The sequence below is a fragment of the Chrysemys picta genome, chromosome 17 (genome assembly GCF_011386835.1).
Source record: "Chrysemys picta bellii isolate R12L10 chromosome 17, ASM1138683v2, whole genome shotgun sequence".
In the NCBI taxonomy this organism is placed as follows: domain Eukaryota; kingdom Metazoa; phylum Chordata; order Testudines; family Emydidae; genus Chrysemys; species Chrysemys picta.
In genome coordinates this window covers 10061958-10084449 of record NC_088807.1, presented here as the reverse complement: position 1 = coordinate 10084449, position 22492 = coordinate 10061958, and the positions used below count along the sequence as shown (strand labels likewise).

Below are 22492 nucleotides of genomic sequence, written 5' to 3'. Positions count from 1 at the left end.
TCTAGGGGGTGTGGGGCCTGGGACAACCCCCCTCCACCCCAGGCCCCACCCCCACCTCTTCCTGCCCCTGCTCCACCACCACTGCATCCCTCCCCCAAGCTCCTGCCCTGCTCCGCCCCCATCCACCCTTCCCCCAAGCCCCCTTCTCCGAGCGACGCTGGGAGCGCAGAGTGGAGCAGGCTGGGGCTGGGTCGCCCTGCTTCCCGCCGGTGAGTGCGGGGTTGGGCCCGACCCCTGCTGCTGGTGCCAGGCCCCTGCTAACCCTCTGGGTCATCCTGGGCCCCATGCTTCCGCATCCCCCTGAAGCGCGAGGCCCCCCAAGGCGCAGGGCCCGGGGCCACCGCCAGTTCCTTCTAGCCACAGCTCGCCGCTCCCCACTCCACAACAGCCAGGCATTTAACCCCATCCCTGCTGGACTGCCTCAGGTAACGTACCATGGGGAGGGGAGTGCAGGGGGAGAGCATGGGGGGGCCAACCTGGGGCGGAAACAAGTCACGTGGGGGGCATGTGTAGGGGGCGGGGAGGTTACATAGGGCCCCATAAATTCTAAGGACAGCCCTGGTGACACCACAGCCCCAAGACTGTGACTGGATGCAGGATCCATGCTGAAGGGACCCCCGGAGGGAAAAGAAGAGCCAATAACTGAAGACACTCAAAGGTTCAGGAATGAGTTAAAAGTCACAATGGGGATTGTCCAAACCATCTTCAAAGGCCGAAGATCTAAACAAACGGCACGGGATGCCATCAATCCTTGTGAATGCTCTTTTGCAACGAGTGAATTGACGTTAATGTTTACCCCTGTGAAAAGGGATAAAATGCCCAATTCTTGGGAAGGGACACCATTTCCATCCTGTTCATGCTTACTGATGGCAGAAGGCAGGGCAAGGCAGAGATTCCATCATTCCAGACCTGTCAAGGTATAACACATCCACTGCTTTCCCCTCATCCACAGAGCCAGTTATCTCGTCATAGAAGGCAATTAGGTTAGTCAGGCATGACTTCCCCTTGGTGAATCCACGCTAACTTTTCCTGATCACTTTCCTCTCCTCTAAGGGACCTGCTCCATGATTTTTCCAGGGACTGAGGTGAGGCTGACTCGCCTGTAGTTCCCCGGATCCTCCTTTTTTAAAGATGGACACTACATTAGCCTTTTTCCAGTCATCCGGGACCTCCCCCAATCGCCATGAGTTTTCAAAGATAATGGCCAACGGCTCTGCAATCACATCCACCAACTCCTTTAGCACCTGGTTACATGGTGCCACTCGCTTCTCAACTGTGAGGGCTGCTCTCATCCTTTTATTCTGGCGCTTCAGGGCAGGGGAAAGGAAGTCACAAAGTTCCATGAAAGTGCCCTTACACATGCGAAAGTTTCACAGCCACTGGGAATCGTCCCACACCTGCAGCACGATGCGGTCCCACCAGTCTGTTCTTGTTTCCCGGGCCCAGAATTGGCGTTCCACGGCATGAACCTGCCCCAGTAACACCATGATTTCCACATTGCTGGGGCCTGTGCCTTGTGAGAGGTCTATGTCCATGTCAATTTCCTCATCACTCTCGTCGCCGCGCTGCAATCGCCTCCTCGGCTGGTCCTGGTTTTGCTTTGGCATGTCCTGGCTCTGCATATACTCAAGGACAATGTGCGTGGTGTTCATAGTGCTCATAATTGCCGCGGTGATCTGAGCGGGCTCCATGATCCCAGTGCTAGCTATGGCATCTGGTCTGAAAAAAGGCGCGAAACTAGTATCTGACGGACCGGGGGAGGGAGGGGCGAGTGACGACATGGCGTACCGGTACAGGGAATTAAAATCAACCAAGGTGGCTGTGCATCAGGGAAAAACACAGACAACTGTCACACAGAATGCCCCCCCAAAGATTGAACTCAAAACCTTCAGTTTAGCAGGCCGTTGATTTCACGGAGGGAGGGGGAAGCAAATGAATACAGAACAAATCTATTTTTTACATCTTAAGCTGGCAGACGACGGTGCAGCATGACTGATAGCCCTCGGCATCTTCTGGGTGCTTGGCAGAAAATACTGGGCGCTTGGCAGAAAATAGCATACTACGATTGATAGCCATCATCATCAAGACAGTTCGCTAGGACTGAGCATGTCTGCCCAGGTGCCCATGATTGACAGCCACTGCAATACGACGACGATGGATACCAATCGTAATATACCATCTTCCACCAAAAGGCAAGGGGCTGCTGCTGTGTAGCAATGCAGCCCCGTGTCTGCCAGCCCCACATCTGCCAGCACCCAGATCGCCCTCGGCCTCTTCTGGGTGCTTAGCAGAAAATACTGGGTGCTTGGCAGAAAATGGCATACTACGACTGATAGCCATCATCATCATTGTGAAGGCAGCAGAATATGACTGGGGGGATGGGGGACTGGGGGACATACAGAGTTCCAGCCACTGCTGTACGATGACGATGGTTACCAGTCATAATACACCATCTACTGCCAAAAGGCAAAATGCAAGGGGCTGGTGCAATGCAGCCCTACGGCTGCCAGCACCCAGATCATCGATGAAGGCTACCAGTCATGCTGCACTGTCTACCGCCAAAAGGCAGTTAGCAGCTGCTGCTGGGTAGCAATGCAGTACCACGTCTGCCGGCACCCAGATGACATATAGTGACGGTGAGCTGAGCTGAGCGGGCTCCATGCTTGCCGTGGTATGTTGTCTGCACAGGTAACCCAGGTAAAAAGGCACGAATCTATTGTCTGCCGTTGCTCTGATGGAGGGAGAGGGGCCTGACGACATGTACCCAAAAACCCCCGCGACACTGTTTTGCATCATTCAGGCATTGGGATCCCAACCCAGAATTCCAATGGGCGGCGGAGACTGCGGGAACTGTGGGATAGCTACCCATAGTGCAATGCTCCAGAAGTCGACGCTAGCCTCGGTACTGTGGACGCGGTCCACGGACTAGAGCACTTAGAGCATTTTATGTGGGGACACACACAATCGGCTGTATACAACCGATTTCTATAAAACCGGCTTCTATAAATTCAACCTAATTTTGTAGTGTAGACATACCCTGAGGTTGTGAGTTCAAGTCGTACCTAGAGCAGCATCTCTTTTCTTTAAGCAAATGGCTTCAGCCATTCATCTTGTCCTGTTGAAAATCAATTCCAGCTCAGAAGACACTGAGAAAGGGAGACATCCAGGTCAGCCCCCTTCACTTGTTACTTTGGCTACAGCAGTGGTTCTCAACCTATTTGCCATTGTGGGGTGCATATGCAGCTCTCTGTGTGTTACGTGGGCTGCATCCACACAATATATCTACGACTTGTATGTCTCTGAGGATGTCACGTGGGCTGCACCTGTGCTGATTGGGCCGCAAGTGGCCCCTGGGCCCCAGGTTGAGAACCACAGAGTGCAGGGCAGAATCTACAGCTTTGTGATATTCTGCTGTCCACCAATCCTCTGTGTCATGATGGCTCCAGCAGAGCCTAGAGCACGGCCCGTCCTGTGAGTCTTGACCCCTGGACACCCCTCCATCTACTCCTGGGGGAATTCATGCAGAATTCGTGTCTGGCACCCAATTTTTTCCCCACAGAAAATACATTCTGGCCGAGAAGTGCTACAGTTCCACCATTTGCCCAACACAAACTGTGGTGGTGCCAGCAAAGCCAGCAGTACGAACTTTACTCCTGAGGGAATTCTGTGCCACTGCACATCTCAGTTCCCTGTAAGCTGCGCGGCCGCAGCCTATTTAGTGCCGCCCAGCCGCTCCCATTGAAATAAGGGGGTATTGGGCTGTTAGAAAGGCGATTCTGTCCCGATAGTGCCCATCACCGCCAGGTAAAGAGACAAATCTTAAGATGGTTAAAGAAAATTTAATTTCACAGCATCCTGTCTGGCAAGAACTCACCTATCAATAGTTGTGATTGTGAAACCCCCACTTCTTGTTATTTTGTCTTTATGTCCCCACTTCTCCATTGTTAATCTATATGGAATCTGTCTGGTTCTTTGATTGTTTCTGTCTGCTGTAGAATTAATTTTGCTGGGTGTAAACCAATGAAGGTGGTGAGATATAATTGGTTAGATAATCATGTTACAATATGTTAGGATTGGTTAGTTAAATTTCCATAAAATGATTGGTTAAGGTATAGCTGAGACTATTACTATATAAATTGGGGGCAAACAGGAAGTAGGTTGAGGGAAAAAGTCAAAAGGAAATTGGAATCATTGCTTGCTGGAATCTAAGCCCAATAAACATCAAATTGTCTGAATCTTCGGACTTCTAGTTTTGCAGCTCTCTGTTTACGTGAGAAGAACCAGGGAGTGGGAGGGTGAAGGGATAAACCCTCGAACATCTTGGTGCCATGACTCACATGCATTGCGTCGGACAGGTGGGTGGCAGCCTGTAAGTCCCTCTCCCCAACAGTGCGCACAGCTGCTTGGAGGGGGTTATTATGGCAGACTCTCGTGATGGTAGTTGTGGGTTCTGGCAAGCCGGGGTAAGGGATTTTTTGGATTAAGGGATATGGAAGAATCAGGGCCCATTCCAGTTACGGGGGTCAATCTGGGATGAGATTAAGAAGGAAATAGGGCAGCATTAGGGGACCCGGAGGGATGGGGGGCAGCTGAGGAGCCCACCCTCCTTGGTACACAGGGAGCGGAAGAAGATGCCTGTGGGGACAGGATGCCTTCCAGGAAAAGGAGGCACTTCAGTCCACTTGTTTAATGTAAATGGAGCATTGTGGGAGACTGTCCGTGGGCTTTCAGGTTTGGTGCTGCTCCAGCAGCTTGAGGGCTGCTGAAGGATTGTGGATTGGAGTCGGGGGCGGTTAAAGATAACTGGGTACAACAGGGTTTGGAGGCAGAAGCAGTTAAGATGCCTCCTTAAGAGACAGGTTCTGGGACTTGGTCCTAAGAGAGCGGAGAAACAAAAGTTTCAAACTGAAAAGCTGCCGGGTTTGCAGGAGCAGGTAACAACCCCCACTCTTCTCCCAGAGCCAGGATAAATAACTTGGGGGTCAGGGTTCCAACCCTCCTGCTTCAGGGCATAAGCCAAGCACTAACTGCCAGGTGTAGGAAGAGATATAGGAAGAGAGCCCACTGAGGCTTTCATCTTGCAGGCTTCTCTGAGTAGTTCCTGTAGCAGCTGAGGAAGCTCTTAGAAGGAAGGTGATATGGATGGTGAGCGCTCAGCTGTTGTGACCTGCACAGGTTGTGTCATGTTTGTCTTTCTTCCACAGGACAGAAGCGCCTTTGTCTGTACAAAGTGCAAGCTGGTCTCCATATTGGAAGAGAAGGTTCAAGGTCTGGAGAAACAAGTATCAACTCTGCGTTGCATAAGAGAAAATGAAGATTTCCTGGACAGACGTCAGGATGTGCTTCTACAGGCACAACGTTCTGAAGAATCAGAGCAGGCTGCGCAGCGGGGACAGAAGGACGTTGAAGAAAATTGGCAGCATGTGACCTCCAGAAGAAGAGAGGAGCATCCATGTACCAGCAATGCAGATACAGGTGAGCAACCGTTTTCATGTTCTCTCCACCTGTACTAATACGGAGAGTGGACTAGATGATACATCTGAGGGAAGGGAGCAGAAGGAGAGGCCACCGATTGGAAGGCATGAGATGCATTGTCCTACGGATGGGGGTTCCACGACCACCGCTCCCAAGAGAAGGAGGCGGGTGGTGGTGGTCGGGGTCTCCCTCCTAACGGGGACTGAATCATCTATCTGCCATCCCGACCGAGAAAACCGAGAGGTGTGCTGCTTGCCGGAAGCTAAGATTCACGATGTGACGGAGAGACTGCCGAGACTCATCAAGCCCTCGGATCGCTACCCCTTTCTCCTTCTCCACGTGGGCACCAATGATACTGCCAAGAATGACCTTGAGCGGATCACTGCAGACTACGTGGCTCTGGGAAGAAGGATAAAGGAGTTTGAGGCGTAAGGAAAAATAACTTTTGAAGTCGTAATGAGAGTGGCCCATTTCAGACAGTTGACAAGAAGGTGTGAGTAACAGTAGGGGGAAATTAATATTGGGGAAATTAGGTTTAGGTTTTATAATCACCCCGATATCTGCTTGGAGAGCAATACAGCAGAGCACAGACAATCAAGGGAGGTTTTGGAAAGTGTAGGGGACAATTTCCTGGTGCAAGTGCTGGAGGAACCAAATAGGGGCAGAGCTCTTCTTGACCTGCTGCTCACAAACTGGGAAGAATTAGTAGGGGAAGCAAAAGTGGATGGGAACCTGGGAGGCAGTGACCATGAGATGGTCAAGTTCAGGATCCTGACACAAGGAAGTAAGGAGAGCAGCAGAATACAGACCCTGGACTTCAGAAAAGCAGACTTTTGACTCCCTCAGGGAACTGATGGGCAGGATCCCCTGGGAGAATAACATGAGGGGGAAAGGAGTCCAGGAGAGCTGGCTGTATTTTAAAGAATCCTTATTGAGGTTGCAGGAACAAACCATCCCGATGTGTAGAAAGACTAGTAAATATGCAGGCGACCAGCTTGGCTTAACAGTGAAATCCTTGCTGATCTTAAACACAAAAATAAGCTTACAAGAAGTGGAAGATTGGACAAATGACCAAGGAGGAGTATAAAAAAAGTGCTCAGGCATGCAGGAGTGAAATCAGGAAGGCCAAATCACACTTGGAGTCGCAGCTAGCAAGGGATGTTAAGAGTAACAAGAAGGGTTTCTACAGGAATGTTAGCAACAAGGAGGAGGTCAGGGAAAGTGTGGGCCCCTTACTGAATGGGAAAGGCAACCAAGCGACAGAAGGTGTGGAAAAAGCTAATGTACTCAATGTTTTTTTTGCCTCTTCACAAACAAGATCAGCTCCCAGACTACTGCATTGGGCAGCACGGTATGGGGAGGAGATGACCAGCCCTCTGTGGAGAAAGAAGTGGTTCAGGACTACACCTCTACCCCGATATAACACGACCCGATATAACATGAATTCGGATGTAACGCGGTAAAGCAGCGCTCTGGGGGGGGGGGGCTGCGCGCAATGGCAGATCAAAGCAAGTTCGATATAACGCGGTTTCACCTATAACGCAGTAAGATTTTTTTGGCTCCCGAGGACAGCATTATATTGGGGTAGAGGTGTATTTAGAAAAGCTGGACAAGCACAAGTCCAGGGGGCCGGATACACTGCATCCAAGGGTGCTAAAGGAGTTGGTGGCTGATTTGATTGCAGAGCCGTTGGCCATTATCTTTGAAAACACAAGGCGATCAGGGGAGGTCCCGGATGACCGGAAAAAGGCTAACGTAGTGCCCATCTTTAAAAAAGGGAAGGAGGAGGATCTGGGGAACTACAGGCCAGTGAGCCTTACCTCAGTCCCTGGAAAAATCATGGAGCAGGTCCTCAAGGAATCAATTCTGAAGCACGTACAGGAAAGAAAAGTGATCAAGAACAGTCAGCATGGATTCACCAAGGGCTTGCCTGACTAACTGAATTGCCTTCTATGACGAGATAACTGGCTCTGTGGATGAGGGGAAAGCAGTGGACGTGTTATTCCTTGACTTTAGCAAAGCTTTTGATACGGTCTCCCATAGTATTCTTGCCAGCAAGTTAAAGAACTATGGGCTGGATGAATGGACTATAAGGTGGATAGAAAGCTGTCTAGATCATCGGGCTCAACGGGTAGAGATCAATGTCTCCATGTCTAGTTGGCAGCCAGTATCAAGCGGAGAGCCCCAAGGGTTGGTCCTGGGGCCGGTTTTGTTCAATATCTTCATTAATGATCTGGAGGATGGCGTGGGCTGCACCCTCAGCAACTTTGCCGATGACACTAAACTGGGAGGAGTGGTAGATACGCTGGAGGGTAGGGATAGGATACAGAGGGACCTAGACAAGTTAGAGGATTGGGCCAAAAGTAATCTGATGAGGTTCAACAAGGACAAGTGCAGAGTCCTGCACTTAGGACAGAAGAATCCCATGCACTGCTACAGACTAGGGACCAAGTGGCTAGGCAGCAGTTCTACAGAAAAGGACCTACGGGTTACAGTGGACGAGAAGCTGGATATGAGTTGACAGTGTGCCCTTGTTGCCAGGAAGGCTAACGGCATTTTGGGCTGTAGAAGTAGGAGCATTGCCAGCAGATCGAGGGACGTGATCGTTCCCCTCTATTCGACATTGGTGAGGCCTCATCTGGAGTACTGTGTCCAGTTTTGGGCCCCACACTACAAGAAGGATGTGGAAAAATTGGAAAGAGTCCAGTGGAGGGCAACAAAAATGAATAGGGGGCTGGAGCACATGACTTATGAGGAGAGGCTGAATGAACTGGGATTGTTTAGTCTGCAGAAGAGAAGAGTGAGGGGGGGATTTGATAGCTGCTTTCAATTACCTGAAAGGGGGTTGCAAAGAGGATGGATCTAGACTGTTCTCAGTGGTAGCTATACATAAGCAGCCTCCCAACAAATCATTTTGGGAACAAGTCCAAAACAATGGCTCACTTCCAGGCCCCAGGCAGTACCTTCACAGCTGTTTTGTCACTGCTGGGAGCCTAGAGATTAAAAGGGACACCAAATGGTTAAAAGAATAGTCTGGAGAGAAAGAGAAGGGGGTGTTGAGGATGTAATGGTCTCAAATTGTATTGGGGGAGATTTAGGTTGGATATTAGGAAACACTTTTTCACTAGGAGGGTGGTGAAGCACTGGAATGGGTTCCCTAGGGAGGTGGTGGAATCTCCTTCCTTAGAGGTTTTTAAGGTCAGGCTTGACAAAGCCCTGGCTGGGATGATTTAGTTGGTGTTGGTCCTGCTTTGAGCAGGGGGTTGGACTAGATACCTCCTGAGGTCCCTTCCAACCCTGATATTCTATGATTCTATGACCTCACTGTGCATTTCCATCCACTGCAGACCATGTTTGTGTTGTGAAACTCAGGAGCTGGTAGCCAGTTAATGCAAATCAAAGGACACTGGGAGTGGGAGAAACTCAATTCTACTTTATTATTTCAAAGGACAAACAAAGACAGACTCTTTTCCCCACCCCCACCCCCAGCCCAGCCCACTGCTGCCCCCACTCCTGCAGGCACCAGCGACAGCTGCATTTATAAATGGGTAGAAAAGTGCAGAGAAGCCATGAGCGACGCTGAGACCCAGGCACAAAAGCCACACGCTGACGGCAGGGAATCCAAGGAGCTCAGCTGAGAGGGGTGAATGTGGGGTGAGTGGGCAGAGGGAGTCTCTCTTGTCCCGACACAGGAGGACATGGTGGTAGATGAGCAGGGGGCGACCAGCAGGGCTTTAAGGCTCCTCCTTTTCGTCTGGCCTCAGTGACATGGGAGGGCCTGGCTTCAAGGCTGGCTCCGACTGCTGACATCCCAGCACCCTCCTGCCTGTGCCCATCCTCGTCATCTCAGCAGTCGGGAGACGCTGCCCCCTCCCTGCGTCATTCTTCTTGGGGTGTCATTCATGGCCCTTTAGAGTTCAGGGTCGGCTTCTAGTCTCTCCGGCTCTGACGCAGCGAGTTCACAGCTCTGAGCCTCGGATCGTTCTGGCTCTGCAGAGCAAACCCAGCAGTTTCCCAGCTCTGTCCCCCACTTCCCCACTCCTGACTGTATCAGGCAGTAACTTCATTCCCTGTCTCAGTCTCTGCCTCTCGGAGCGTGACTCTAGCTCGCACCCTCGGTGTCTGTGCTGAGAGATCGATCAGAGTCATTGTTCAAACACCACAAATCTCATGACAAAGGGTTAGACAAAAATTTAAAAAAAAGTTAAAGAAAAGACTCTTCCGGCAAATGATCATTGGTCTCACGAAGTCCTCAACAAATCTGAGCTACTTCCTGTCAAACTAGACTAATATGGGAGTGTGCGACTAAGCGGCCATCCCAAAGAGAGAAAAACCCCTGTGGCACGTGACCCTTTGGGAGGTGGAGGGGCAGGATGAGGAGAGGATAAAACTCTCCATTGCTGGACAGAGGTTGCTGTGTCAGGGATGGAGGGTGTTAGAACAAAGGCCAAATACTCGCCTATTATTTCAGCTGTTCCCCATGGCCATAAACTCCCTTTCCCATATATGAACATATAGCAAGACAATCAATCAAAGGGGCTCAACAAATGTATCCTATTTACGGCCCCAACAGATGTATTCTATTTACCCCTAAAAAGGAATTTAAAAATTCCATAGGTCAGCAGAATGTATGCACGTTAAGTCATTTGTTACTGGATATAAAAAGGCTTGCTCTACGCTTGTAGGGTGTGTTCCTCCCTCTGGCATGAGTCGAGGGGGACACCCGCTCAGCTGACTGATCAATAAAGAACTTGAAGCCGTCTTCTAGACTCCCGTGCCTCCTTGGGGTAATTGGGCAGCTCCAGGGGGAAACGAGCCCATTTGGCTAACAAATGGCGACCACGAAGGGACTTCTCTCCCTGTAGAGGGCACTGACCGACGGCCGAGGGCGATTCCGAGGAGTGGCCACCTCGAGCTGTTGCTTTGCTCGGGCCTCGGATCGTCACAATCGGCCGGGGCGGCTGTGTCCTCTCTAAAGAGAACTCTGAAGGACACGGAAGCAAGACGGCTTCAGAAGAAGGGGAAGTCTGACTGCCGGACGCGGCCACTTCGGGCGGTAAGTGCGTTTACCTCCTGGGTTTGAGGAATAACGCCCCCGAGGTGTGGGTTGGACGGTGGAAATCCCCTAGGCAGCCCGTATAAGGGAAGGTATATTAATATTGTCGTAGTATTGTAAGTGTATTGTCGTCGTGTTTGTGGGTAAAGGGAAAGCAGCCAACGGCCAATGAGTAACGTCACTAACTCCACTAGTCCATGGGCCGTTCTTAACAATTATTGGGACTTGGAGCAGCCTCAGGGATTGCTCTTGTTTGTGGGAGGGGTAATCTTGTTTCTCCTCTTGATGGTGTGTTGGAAGCCAAGATTGTAACTGATAAAGGGATCTGTGTAAAGTGAGTAAGTGCCGCTGATAGGTCTGAGGCTTAAGCTGACTTCAGCCGCCCCAAGACTCCTGCGAGGGGAAACCCGGTGACCAGGATATCTTGATTGCAAGGGGGGTCAGCCGAACCTCGTGGCCCAGCGGATATCTGAGTTAAAACTAGATCCCTAAAAACTCCTTGATACCTCTGTCTTAAATAAACCCCTGGGTAGAACATAATGGGGTCCGGACAAAGTACCTTCTCCAGTACGCCCCTGGGGTGTATACTGGATAACTGGAAGGCGTTTAGACGCCAGGCTGATTATGGAACTGTATTATGTAAAGACAATCTTGTAAGGTTCTGTACTCTCGAGTGGACAACCTTCGGGGTGGAATGGCCCGGGGGGGGGACACTCAAGCCAGAAATTGTACAAGCAGTACATAACATTGTAACCCGGGATGGGCATTGGGACCAATATCCCTATATAGATATATGGCAGGATCTCGTAGCCAATCCTCCCCCATGGTTACAGAAATGTAAAATACAAACTATTAAAACCTTAATGGCCCGTGCCCCTGTTAGAAAATCCTGTCCCCCTGTTAAGAAATCCTGTCCTCCGACTGTGATTCCTTCTGCCCCTGATCCTATGCCCCCTCCCCCTTTGTATCCTGGTCTCCCCGTTCTGGCATCCTCAATTGAAATCCCCCCCCACATCTCTGAGGATAATGCTTCAGCTGAAAGGGGTGAGCCGAACCACGAGGACCTTTCCAAACAGGAGTCCCCTTTAACCTCTCTGAGCTCCTCAATATCCGACCGCACCAGGAGCAAGACGGGCCCCGTAACAAATCAAAACTCCGAGACACAGTGGAGGATGTCGACTGATTATCACCCTGGGGATACTAGATTTACCCTTATTGGCTCCCCGGGCAAGGGTGGTGAGGTACACGAAATGCCCTTGCAGCAGAAATATTTGTGTCCACTGCGGGAGGCTGTAGCCCCCGGTGGCGACCTCACTATGATATATGTTCCCTTTACCACTAGTGATCTATATAATTGGAAACAGCAGAATCCCACGTTCTCGGAAGATCCCGCCCCGCTGACAGCAGTGTTTGAGACCTTAATTACGGCCCACAACCCTACTTGGGGTGACATGAGGGTCGCTCTTAACACTCTATTAACCGCGGAAGAGAGGCGCTTAGTCCTCTCAAGGGCCCGCGAGTGGGTAGCTGAGACGGAGGAAAGCTCGGCCGCGGTGGCTGCACGACTGCCTGAAAGCCCTCCCGACTGGTCACATAATGCGGAAGGTCGGGCCCGCCATAGCCAATACGCCACGGCTATAGTGCAGGGAATGAAACGCTGCATTAGGAAAACCCCAAATTGGGCCAAATTGTATAGCATAAGACAGGAAAAGAATGAAAATCCAGCTGCTTTTTATGAGCGGCTCTGTAATATCTGTAAAAGATACACAGACCTCGATCCTGAGGATATCAATGGGAAGCGGGTGCTAATCCCCCTCTTTATTGGGCAGTCCTACGAGGACATTAGGAAGAAGTTGCAAAAATTGGAAGGGGCTTCGGGCAAGAATATAGAGGAACTTTTAGAAATAGCCATGAAGGTTTATGATCGGAGGGATGATGAGGAGCGAAAGAAAGGGGCCCGCGTTTTGGCCATGGCCCTGAAAGAAGGATATGCAGAAAGGGGGGACAAGGTTAAGGAGAAGCCAGGGCCACCTGGGAGGGGACGGGGCCCCCGCCTGGGTCGAAACCAGTGTGCTATCTGTAGGGAAGAGGGGCACTGGAAGAACGAATGCCCCCGGCGACAGGCCATGGGAAGGGAACGTAAAAACAAAACCCCGTCCCTCCCCATCCTTTACAACAACACGGGACGTTCAGGGGAGAGATCTTCCCCATAGGGAAGCCGAGGGACCCAGCGGCCCCTCCTGGCGGCGCAAGCTGCCAGTCTGGATCCCACGGTAAAAATTAATGTGGAGGGCCGCCCAATTGAAGCCCTTATTGACACTGGGGCCACTCTCAGTCTGCTCCCCCTTAGTAAGGCTCCCCGAGGTAGAGCTCGGGAATGTGCCATGGTACAGGGGATAGAGGGACAAACTACAGCTTTGGAAAAAACTTTGCCTCTCCTAGTAAAGATAGGGGACTGCCAAATTTCCCACCAATTTGTTTGCAGCCCCTCTTGCCCCATCGCGCTGCTCGGACGAGATATTCTTACTAAACTGCAGGCAGAAATCTCGTTCGATAAAGGGACTATGGAAGTTAGACTCCCTAAGCAGCAGTCCTCCAATTACCAGATGGCCCTGATAAGTGCTAGAAATCACTTCCCGGAATGCAGGGGGAGGAATGAAGAAAGCCAGCTGTCAGGGGTTAACCTTGAAGTTTGGGCAGAGGAGGGAGGCGTCGCTCGAGCCCGGAATGCTTCACCAGTGCATATTTCCCTTAAGGAAGGAAGCAGCCCGGTCCGAATCCGACAATACCCTCTTAAGCTGACTACTAGAATCGGGTTAAAACCTCTGATTCAAAAGTTTCTGCAGTGTGGGTGGATCAGGGAAGGCACGTCCCCATACAACACTCCAATAATGGGAGTGCCTAAGCCTAATGGGCAGTATCGGTTGGTCCAGGACCTGAGACAGGTTAACAAGCTAATAGAGGCTCCCTATCCAGTCGTCCCGAACCCCCATACTATTTTGGGCCAAGTTCCCAAAGAGCACAGTTGGTTCTCTGTAGTAGACTTAAAAGATGCCTTCTTTTCCATCCCCCTTGATTTGGAATCTCAGAAACTGTTTGCCTTCGAGTGGGAGGACCCAGATACTCACTATAAGGCTCAATATCTCTGGACCATGGTCCCACAGGGACTTACCTGTGCACCCGAGATTTTTGGCAGCCAGTTAAGAAGGGACCTTGCCCCATTCCTGGCTAGACACCCCTCATGTAACATAGTCCAGTATTGTGATGATTTGCTTTTAAGTACTGAAACAGAGGCAGCTTGTAAAGAGCAGACTGTAAAGCTCCTTAATTACCTTGGGGCGCAGGGGTATAAGGTTTCAAAGGAAAAAGCACAATTGGTTAGGCGACAGGTCACTTTTCTTGGGTATCATTTGTGTCAGGGAAGTCGTAGTCTAGGTAAAGAAAGAATCCAGGTGATACTCAATAACCCTCGACCTCAAAACCCCCGAGAGTTAAGGGCTTTTCTGGGGTTGACTGGGTTTTGTCGACTCTGGATCCCTGACTACGGGGGAAGAGCCAAACCATTATATGAATCCTTAACTAAAGAGGGTCTGCTCCATTGGACGTGGACCAAAGAGATGGAAAAAGCATTTCGAGAGCTAAAAGAAGCCTTGGTTCAGCCTCCCGCTCTAGCCCTCCCCGACCCTCGGAGGCCGTTCACTTTATACGTTCATGAGAGGGGAGGGGTGGCTGCTGGAGTTCTATGCCAAAGGTCGGGACCAACCTGGCGACCCATTGGATACTACTCAAAGGTGTTGGACCCTGTCGCCAAGGGGTGGCCTGCCTGTTTACGGGCCGTTGCAGCGACCGCTCTCCTCGTACAGGAGGCTGAGAAATTGACCCTGGGAGGAGACACTGAGGTTGTGGTTCCCCACGGGGTGCCTCAAATACTGGGGACAGGTGCTGGGGAAAAGCATTTAAATCCCAGTCGACATACCAGATATGAAGTAGGGCTCTTGCTAGCCCCTAACTTAACCTTTAGGACAGTTAGCTCCATAAACCCAGCTACCCTGCTGCCCGATCCTGAGGTTTCCCATGAGACTAGCCCCACTCATGACTGTATTGAAGTTTTGCAACAGGAAACCAAACCCCGCCCTGATCTCTCAGACTTGCCGTGGTCCAACCCTGAAATTGAGGGGTACGTTGACGGGTCCAGCTATGTGATAGATGGCAAGCGGTTTACCGGAGCCGCAGTAGTAATTAAGGACAAAGGAATATACAAATTTAAACTCAGCCCTAATTTGTCCGCTCAAGCGGCGGAGTTAGTGGCCCTTATCGAGGCTCTCCGGTTGGGAGCTGGAAAAACTATTAACCTGTATACTGATAGCCGCTATGCCTATATGGTGGTACATGCTCACGGGGCCCTGTGGAGAGAAAGGGGATTTATCACAGCGTCAGGCCAAAGAATTGCACATGGGAGTCTCATCAAGACACTCCTTGAGGCTTTGATGCTTCCCCTCCGGGTTGCCGTGATACATGTGCGTGCCCATGGAAGGGCCCCGGAGGCCGAACAACGTAGATATAATCAATTGGCCGATCAGGCCGCAAAGGAGGCTGCACGGGAAGGGGCCTCATGGGTCCTCTTGGTCCAAGATACAGAAGCTAAAACCCCCCCTCCCCAATATACAGCCGAGGAGGCACGCCACGCACAGGCTGCGGGGGCCCGGCAGGTTCCCCCGGGATGGTGGAAATTACCGGGGGGGGAGATTTTTGTCCCCCGGTCGATACTTCAGGAAATTCTCCAGCACATGCATAAAGAAGGGCATATGGGGTCAGGAGCAATGGTTGATTTGGCCACCCGATCCCTTAAGGGGCTGGGTATGCACATGGAAGCCCAGAGAATAGTTAGTAATTGCCCCGTCTGCCAACGAACTAACCAAAAGGGGTGTGGCCCTCCCGCCCCAATGGGAGGCCGGCCCTGGGCCACGTACCCTTTTCAGAGATGGCAGGTTGACTTCGCAGAAATGCCCCCTTGCAGGGGCTATAAATACCTGCTCGTATTTGTGGATCAGCTTACGGGATGGGTAGAGTGTTACCCCACCCGGCATTGCCAGGCCCGGGCGGTTACTAAGGCCCTGTTGCATGAAATACTTCCCCGATTCCATCTCCCCGAAACGATTGAATCTGATCAGGGAAGCCACTTTACCTCACAAGTGGTCCAACAGGTGTCCCAGGCACTCGGTATACAATGGAGGTTGCATACCCCCTGGAGGCCACAGAGCTCAGGCCAGGTGGAAAGAATGAATAGGACTCTCAAGGATACCCTCACTAAACTATGCACAGAGTCTAGTCTAAAATGGCTTGATGCGTTACCACTTGCCCTTACCCGCATTCGAAGGGCCCCCCGTAAGGGTCTTAAGCTCTCACCATTTGAACTGGTCTTTGGGTTCCCTCCCCGAATCCTGATCCCAGGGTTCCGGGAAGATGTAAACTGGGAAATGGGAAAGGACTCCTTATGGAAGCAGGTCTCCGGGTTGCAATCTGTTTTGTTACAGCTGCATCGGTACGCGGTGCCTTTCCAAGCTCTTCCCCTGGACCAGCCCGTGCATCCGTTCCAGATCGGTGATCAGGTCCTTGTCAAGAAATGGAGGCGTGACCCCCTTACACCACGGTGGGACGGCCCGCACACTGTCTCGCTCATCAGCCAAACTGCAGTCAAAGTTCTCGGGAGCGACAAATGGACACACCATACACGGGTAAAGCGGTTTCTGAGCCCTAGCCCGGAGACTGAACTAGCGGAAGAGGACACCGGCCCTCTGCCTGCCCCGGCTCCGGACGCCCGGGGTGGCACAGGTGAAGACTCCACCTGGGAGTATCAGTACTTGGACGGATTAAAGGGACTGTTTAGAAAAAGATAATGAAATTGCTGCTAATATCTTTGTTTATATGCTTCCACCACTATTATGGTTGGGAAAATAGGTTTTTGCAGCTAGGGGAAACAATAGCAGGATCCTTTAATCTCAGTAACTGTTGGGTATGTGGAGGCCCAGGGGAATTAGATGAGTGGCCTTGGGTAGCCCAACCCGTGCAAGCTAAATGGTGGATTAGTAATTTAAGTATAGTCCACAAAGGATCAGAAGTTTGGACTGAGGATAGTAGCCCTTGGCGACTCTATTCCTCTGAAGTAGGGATCCTTTGTCTTAACCGAACAAAACCAGAAGGGGTGTATGTGGGCAAAAGCCGATGTGATTGGACTCTATCTCTAGGATTTGACTGCTATGATCACCCTAGCTGCCATACGTATGACTGTTCTAAATATCAAGGACGATGGAACCAAACCCACGTGAAACTCACTAATGATAGCTGGGTAAAATGTTCCTTCCAACATCATATCGGCGAAGGCTGTAAGGCAGTTGGACAAGATGGGTACTTTGATGCCCTCTTTCTAAGTTGCCAGCGAGATAATACCGCCAGTAAGGACCACGTGGTACGCTGGTATCAGTGGGCATGGCAACACTCTAATGGAACTCGAGTAACCCATTTTAACCATTTTTGGTCTACTACCAATAGCCCTAAATTTGGTTGTAATTGTGCTTGGAGGGAAGGGGCTGGGGCATGGAAATGTGAATACTGCAATCCTGAAGGTACATCTATTGTACTAGGGGGGCCCTTGGAAATGGGTAACCCTTTGTATTATGAAGAACCGGGCCCCGAGGATTACCCCGAGACCTGGGATGGCCCCTTTGCAAAAGGACAATGGGCCCTAAAAGGCCATTACTGGATATGTGGGCAACACGCATATCGGAGATTGCCTCCAAATTGGACAGGAATATGTTATGTCGGGTACATTAGGCCCTTGTTCTTTCTACTACCCCAAATTCAGGGAAATAAGTTAGGAATTAAGGTATATGACGACTTGATTAGGGAGAAGCGGTCCGTTGATTCCGCATTAACCGCTGGAAGCTCCCAAACGTGGGGAGCTCAAGAGTGGCCCCCTGAAAGAATTATACAACATTATGGTCCAGCCACATGGAATCCTAATGAGTGGATCTCAGGGGCAAGGGAGCCCATTTATAACTTAAATCGGATAATTAGGCTGCAAGCCATTTTAGAAATAATAACTAATCAGACAGCTGCAGCTCTTGATCTTTTGGCCGATCAGTCCACTCAGATGAGGAATGTGCTCTACCAGCACCATCTAGTTCTTGATTATTTGCTGGCAGAGGAAGGGGGAATCTGTGCAAAATTAAACGAATCTAATTGCTGTTTACAAATAGATGATAATGGAAAGGCGGTAAAACAGCTAACAAAAGAAATGAGAAAGCTGGCCCACGTCCCGGTCCAAGCATGGGGTGGGTGGAATACGGACTGGTTCCCGTCCTGGTTACCGCAAATGGGATGGCTCCGAGAAGGCCTTCTTCTCTTTATACTCTTTATTACAACCCTATTATCCCTAGCTTGCTTTGCTCCCTGTGTAGTTGCATTAGTCCGACGAATGGCTAATCAAATTGTACGCCAACGCATGATGGCACTATATCAACCGGTTAAAGTTGAGGATTGGGGGCCATAGGGCTCTCAAAATGCTTTTAAGGGGGGAGAACCTTGTTAGAACAAAGGCCAAATACTCGCCTATTATTTCAGCTGTTCCCCATGGCCATAAACTCCCTTTCCCATATATGAACATATAGCAAGACAATCAATCAAAGGGGCTCAACAAATGTATCCTATTTACGGCCCCAACAGATGTATTCTATTTACCCCTAAAAAGGAATTTAAAAATTCCATAGGTCAGCAGAATGTATGCACGTTAAGTCATTTGTTACTGGATATAAAAAGGCTTGCTCTACGCTTGTAGGGTGTGTTCCTCCCTCTGGCATGAGTCGAGGGGGACACCCGCTCAGCTGACTGATCAATAAAGAACTTGAAGCCGTCTTCTAGACTCCCGTGCCTCCTTGGGGTAATTGGGCAGCTCCAGGGGGAAACGAGCCCATTTGGCTAACAAGGGTGATGGTGAAGGGGGAAGGAGGGAATCCCTCGGACTCACTCCATCACCCTCCAATAGCACTGGAGGGAAAGCACCACATTTTACTGTCCCACTATATTAACGTCTAGTTAATTCTGGTCCATAAGGTAGAAAGTGTACAAACAATAAATGCTTTTCCCCATGGCCTGGAGCAACGTGACAATCTCTGGGACTGAGACAATCCAGCCCCAAAGGGGGAATTCAGGGACTAGCAGTCACTCTGCTAACGGGGGGATAAGAACACATGAGATGCTCAGGGTCAGTTTACACTCGGAAATCTGGTGGAGGGTGTGCTGGCTCATCTCGACCACATTTCCTACCACAGAGGGAACCTCCGAGGATGATGCTGTGGAGGCAGAGTTGGGATCTCCGGGCCTCCCATAAAAGGCCCTGGGGAAATTAGCCCCTCTCCTTGGTGCTTTCTGAATGCAGAGGGGGCAGGGAGAAGGTAGAGAGGGAATGAATGATCAGCGGCAGCACCTGTCCCCCCCGCCCCCACGTGCTCTCCCTCTCCTCTTATCGCATGATCCCCAAACACTCGATAGCCCAGCCCCCAGCTCACTCTGCGTCCCAACTCCACCAGCCCCAACCATTCAATCCCCCGTTTCCCCCACAAACCCTCCTCCTGCTCCCTCAATATCGGATCTAGCAGATCCCAGCCCTGAGGGATTTGCGGAGGGGCGGAGTTACCAGCTTTCCTGGACACTCCCCATCCAGGGAACAGCTCCAGGTCAGTGGGGGAGCCCAGCCCAGGGGCTGATGGAAGATAGGGGGTGGGGACAGGTGTCTAGAGGGAAGGTGGGGCCTGCCCCAAGTTTCCCTCTCTTAATCTCCATGGAAGGGAGATCCGGTCTGGGAAGTGAGGGGGGACTTCAGCCAGGGACAGGGAGTGTCTGGAGAGTTTCTGTCTCTTCCTTCTCCCCCCTTTGGCCCATCAGCTCAGCAGCCAGGGCTGCAGCCGGCCGGAGGTGCTGATTGGGGGTCCTCTCCTCTGTCTGGGGTTTGCTTAGACCAGGCAGAGCGAGAGTCACTGACCAGCTGATGCTCGGGTGCTGCTGTGCCCTCCCCCCAGCGCTGGACAGCTGGATCCCTGGGAGCCAAATGCCACTCACCTGAGCGTGGGAATGAGGAAACGGAGTTCTTACTATGGCCACCCTCATCAGGGCATTGAGAGAATTTCCCTCTGGTGTGGGGGAGTCTCTGATGTCCAAGCTCTAATATTAGTGTTTTACACACCAGCTAATGAAATCTAAGAGGTTTCTTCCCTGTGGGATTGGCAGATGTTGACCGCTGTGGATTCTCCGATGTCTAGTAAGCATTGAGTGGTCACTGAAGCTTTTCCCACAGTTGAGGCCTGTACAGGGTTTCTCTCCCATGTGGGTCTCTCCTGGGCAGTAAGGGCTGATTGCTCAGGGGAACCTTTCCCACACTCATGGCATTTCTCTGGCCTCTCTCCAGTGTGCAGTCTCTGATCTGTAATAAGCTGTGATCTCTGACTCAAGCTTTTCCCACCGTCCAAACATTTATATGGCCTCTCGCCTGTGTGAGTTTTCTGATGTCTACTAAGTCCTGCCCCACAGGCTGCTCCCCACCTGCTATTTCAGCCCTGGGACCTTCAACCCCCCCCCCCAGCTCAGCCCCCCTAGTTCTGCCCCCCAGGCTGCTCCCCACCTGCTATTCCAGCCCTGGGACCTTCCACCCCCCCCAGTCCTGCCCCACAGGCTGCTGCCCACCTGCTATTCCAGCCCTGAGACCTCCCACCCCCCCCAGCTCTGCCCCCTAGACCTGCCCCACAGGCTGTTCCCCACCTGCTATTCCAGCCCCAGGCTCCGGGTGTGACGGGACCAGACCCAGCGAGCCCCTAGCCCCGGAAGCGGGGCGGAAATGACGCCGGGTGGGGCGGACGTAGAAGCTGCGCGTTGGGGAGGGGCGAGGCAGGGCTCTTGACGGCAACATGTCCCCGCCCCGGCAGCCCCTGTGTGCCGTATCTAGCCCCGCCCCCTGCAGCCCGGGGCACCGCTCCCTGGGGGGGTCTCTCCCCTTCCCCCCAAGCGGGGCTGCCCTGGGGCAGGGGTGGGGCCGGGGACTCTGCCCTGGGGGAGGCTCCCAGGGAGCAGTGGGAAGGGCCCGGCTGGAGATTCCCCTCCCCCGTGCAGCCAGCTCCGCCCACAGACACATTCAGCTCCTCGCTGGTGTCTGATTGGCACTCCCACATGCCTATCACACCTCCCTAGCTTCTGATTGGTGCCAACGCCCCGCCTCCCCCGATTGTATTTGAGCCGTCACCCTCCCAGGCAGGGTGTTTAAAAATGTGCGTTCCTTGTCTGCTGATTGGCCTGTGCAGAGAGCAACTGCGGCTGTGATTGGAGGCCAGACCCGGAGCTTCCCATCCTGTGCTAGGCTGCCCCACATGGGGGAGTGTCCTGGGCTCCTGGCCACGCCCCCAGGTCCTGACCGGCCCCGGGGAGGGAGGGTTGGAGCAGGTTGTGGGAGCAGCCCCAGACCAGCAGCGCCAACTGCTGCTGTGGCGGGTGTGAGCTTTGTGCTGGCTGCTGGCTATGGGGCGAGGGGGATACACAGTTAGGGGGCTGCAGCCCCACAAGCCCCTGCCCATAGAACGTAGGAACGGCCGGGCTGGGTCAGACCAAGGGTCCATCTGGCCCCATGTCCTGTCGGCCGACAGCGGCCAGTGCCGGGGGCCCCAGCGGGACTGAGCAGAACAGGGATTGTCCAGTGACCCGTCCCCTGTCGCCCATTCCCAGCCTCTGGCTAGCAGAGACGAGGGGCCCCCTCCCTGCCCAGCCTGGCTAACAGCCATTCCTGGACCTCTCCTCCAGGAACCCATCTCGTTCTTTGTTGAACCGTGTTCTAGTCCAGCCCAGCGCTGCCCCCGATCAGCACGTGGCTGTTGCTGGAGCGTGTGATGGGGGCTCTCAGGACACCGGCAGCTGGGCTTGGCTTGCAGGGGAAGGAGCCCAGTCACCATCTCTGCCTGCCATTGGCCACATGGCTCTGCATTCAGCCAGCCTGGCAGGTGGGGGTGAAGATGGAGCTCAGGCTTGGGCAGCATGGCCGGCTTCCCCCATGGGGCACAATGTGGGCAAAGAGCCACGGTGGAAGTGGGTGGGGAGGGAGGCTTGGAGCCAGCGGCACTGATCATCCATGCTTGCCTTGCCACACAGGTGCAGCTGGGAGGGGAGCAGCAGGGGCCGGCTGAAGCTTTTCCCCTGGGGCTGGAGGACTAACCCCAAGACTCGGCCATTGCTGTTCGGACCCGTGGTTTTACCAACGTTGTTTTATTTAGATCAGCGGTTCTCAGCCGGGGGTCCAGGGCCAGGAGCCCTTTCAGGGGGGCCAGGGAGCCCCGCGGCTGAAACCTGGTGCAGCGAGCCCCAGCGCTCAAGCCAGGAGCAGCGCAGGGCTCAAGCCAGCAAACCTCCCCTCCCCCCAAGCCAGGAGCAGCAGGGAGGCTGAAACCAGGAGTCTCAGGGCCTCACCCCCTGAAGCTGGGAGTTCCACCGGGAGCCCCCCTGCCCGTACACAGCCCCTAGCTACCCTCTCCCTGCATCCTGAGCTACCCCCTGCCTGCACACAGCTCCTAGCTACCCCCTCCCTGCACCCTGAGCTACTCCCCTGCCTGCACACAGCCCCTAGCTACCCCCTCCCTGCACCCTGAGCTACCCCCTGCCCGTACACAGCCCTTCGCTATCCCCTCCCCATACACATCTTAACTGATCACTCTCCTTATGTTGTATATGGTAACACCCATTGTTTCATGTTCTCTGTGTATATATATATATATATATATATATATATATATATATATATATATATCTTCCTACTGTATTTTCCACTACATGCATACGATGAAGTGGGCTGTAGCCCACGAAAGCTTATGCTCAAATACATTTGTTAGTCTCTAAGGTTATATAGAAGAGACCCCAGTAGGATCATGTCTT

At 52.3% G+C, this 22492-nt stretch overlaps 1 long non-coding RNA gene across 1 annotated transcript; it reads left to right on the top strand.

The window, feature by feature from the left end:
• The first annotated feature begins 9908 nt into the window (after window positions 1-9908).
• LOC135976166 (uncharacterized) lies at window positions 9909-18442 on the top strand. Its single transcript, XR_010593369.1, has 2 exons — window positions 9909-10531; window positions 16066-18442. It is a non-coding gene; the product is annotated as an uncharacterized LOC135976166 (long non-coding RNA).
• Window positions 18443-22492: the final 4050 nt, after the last annotated feature.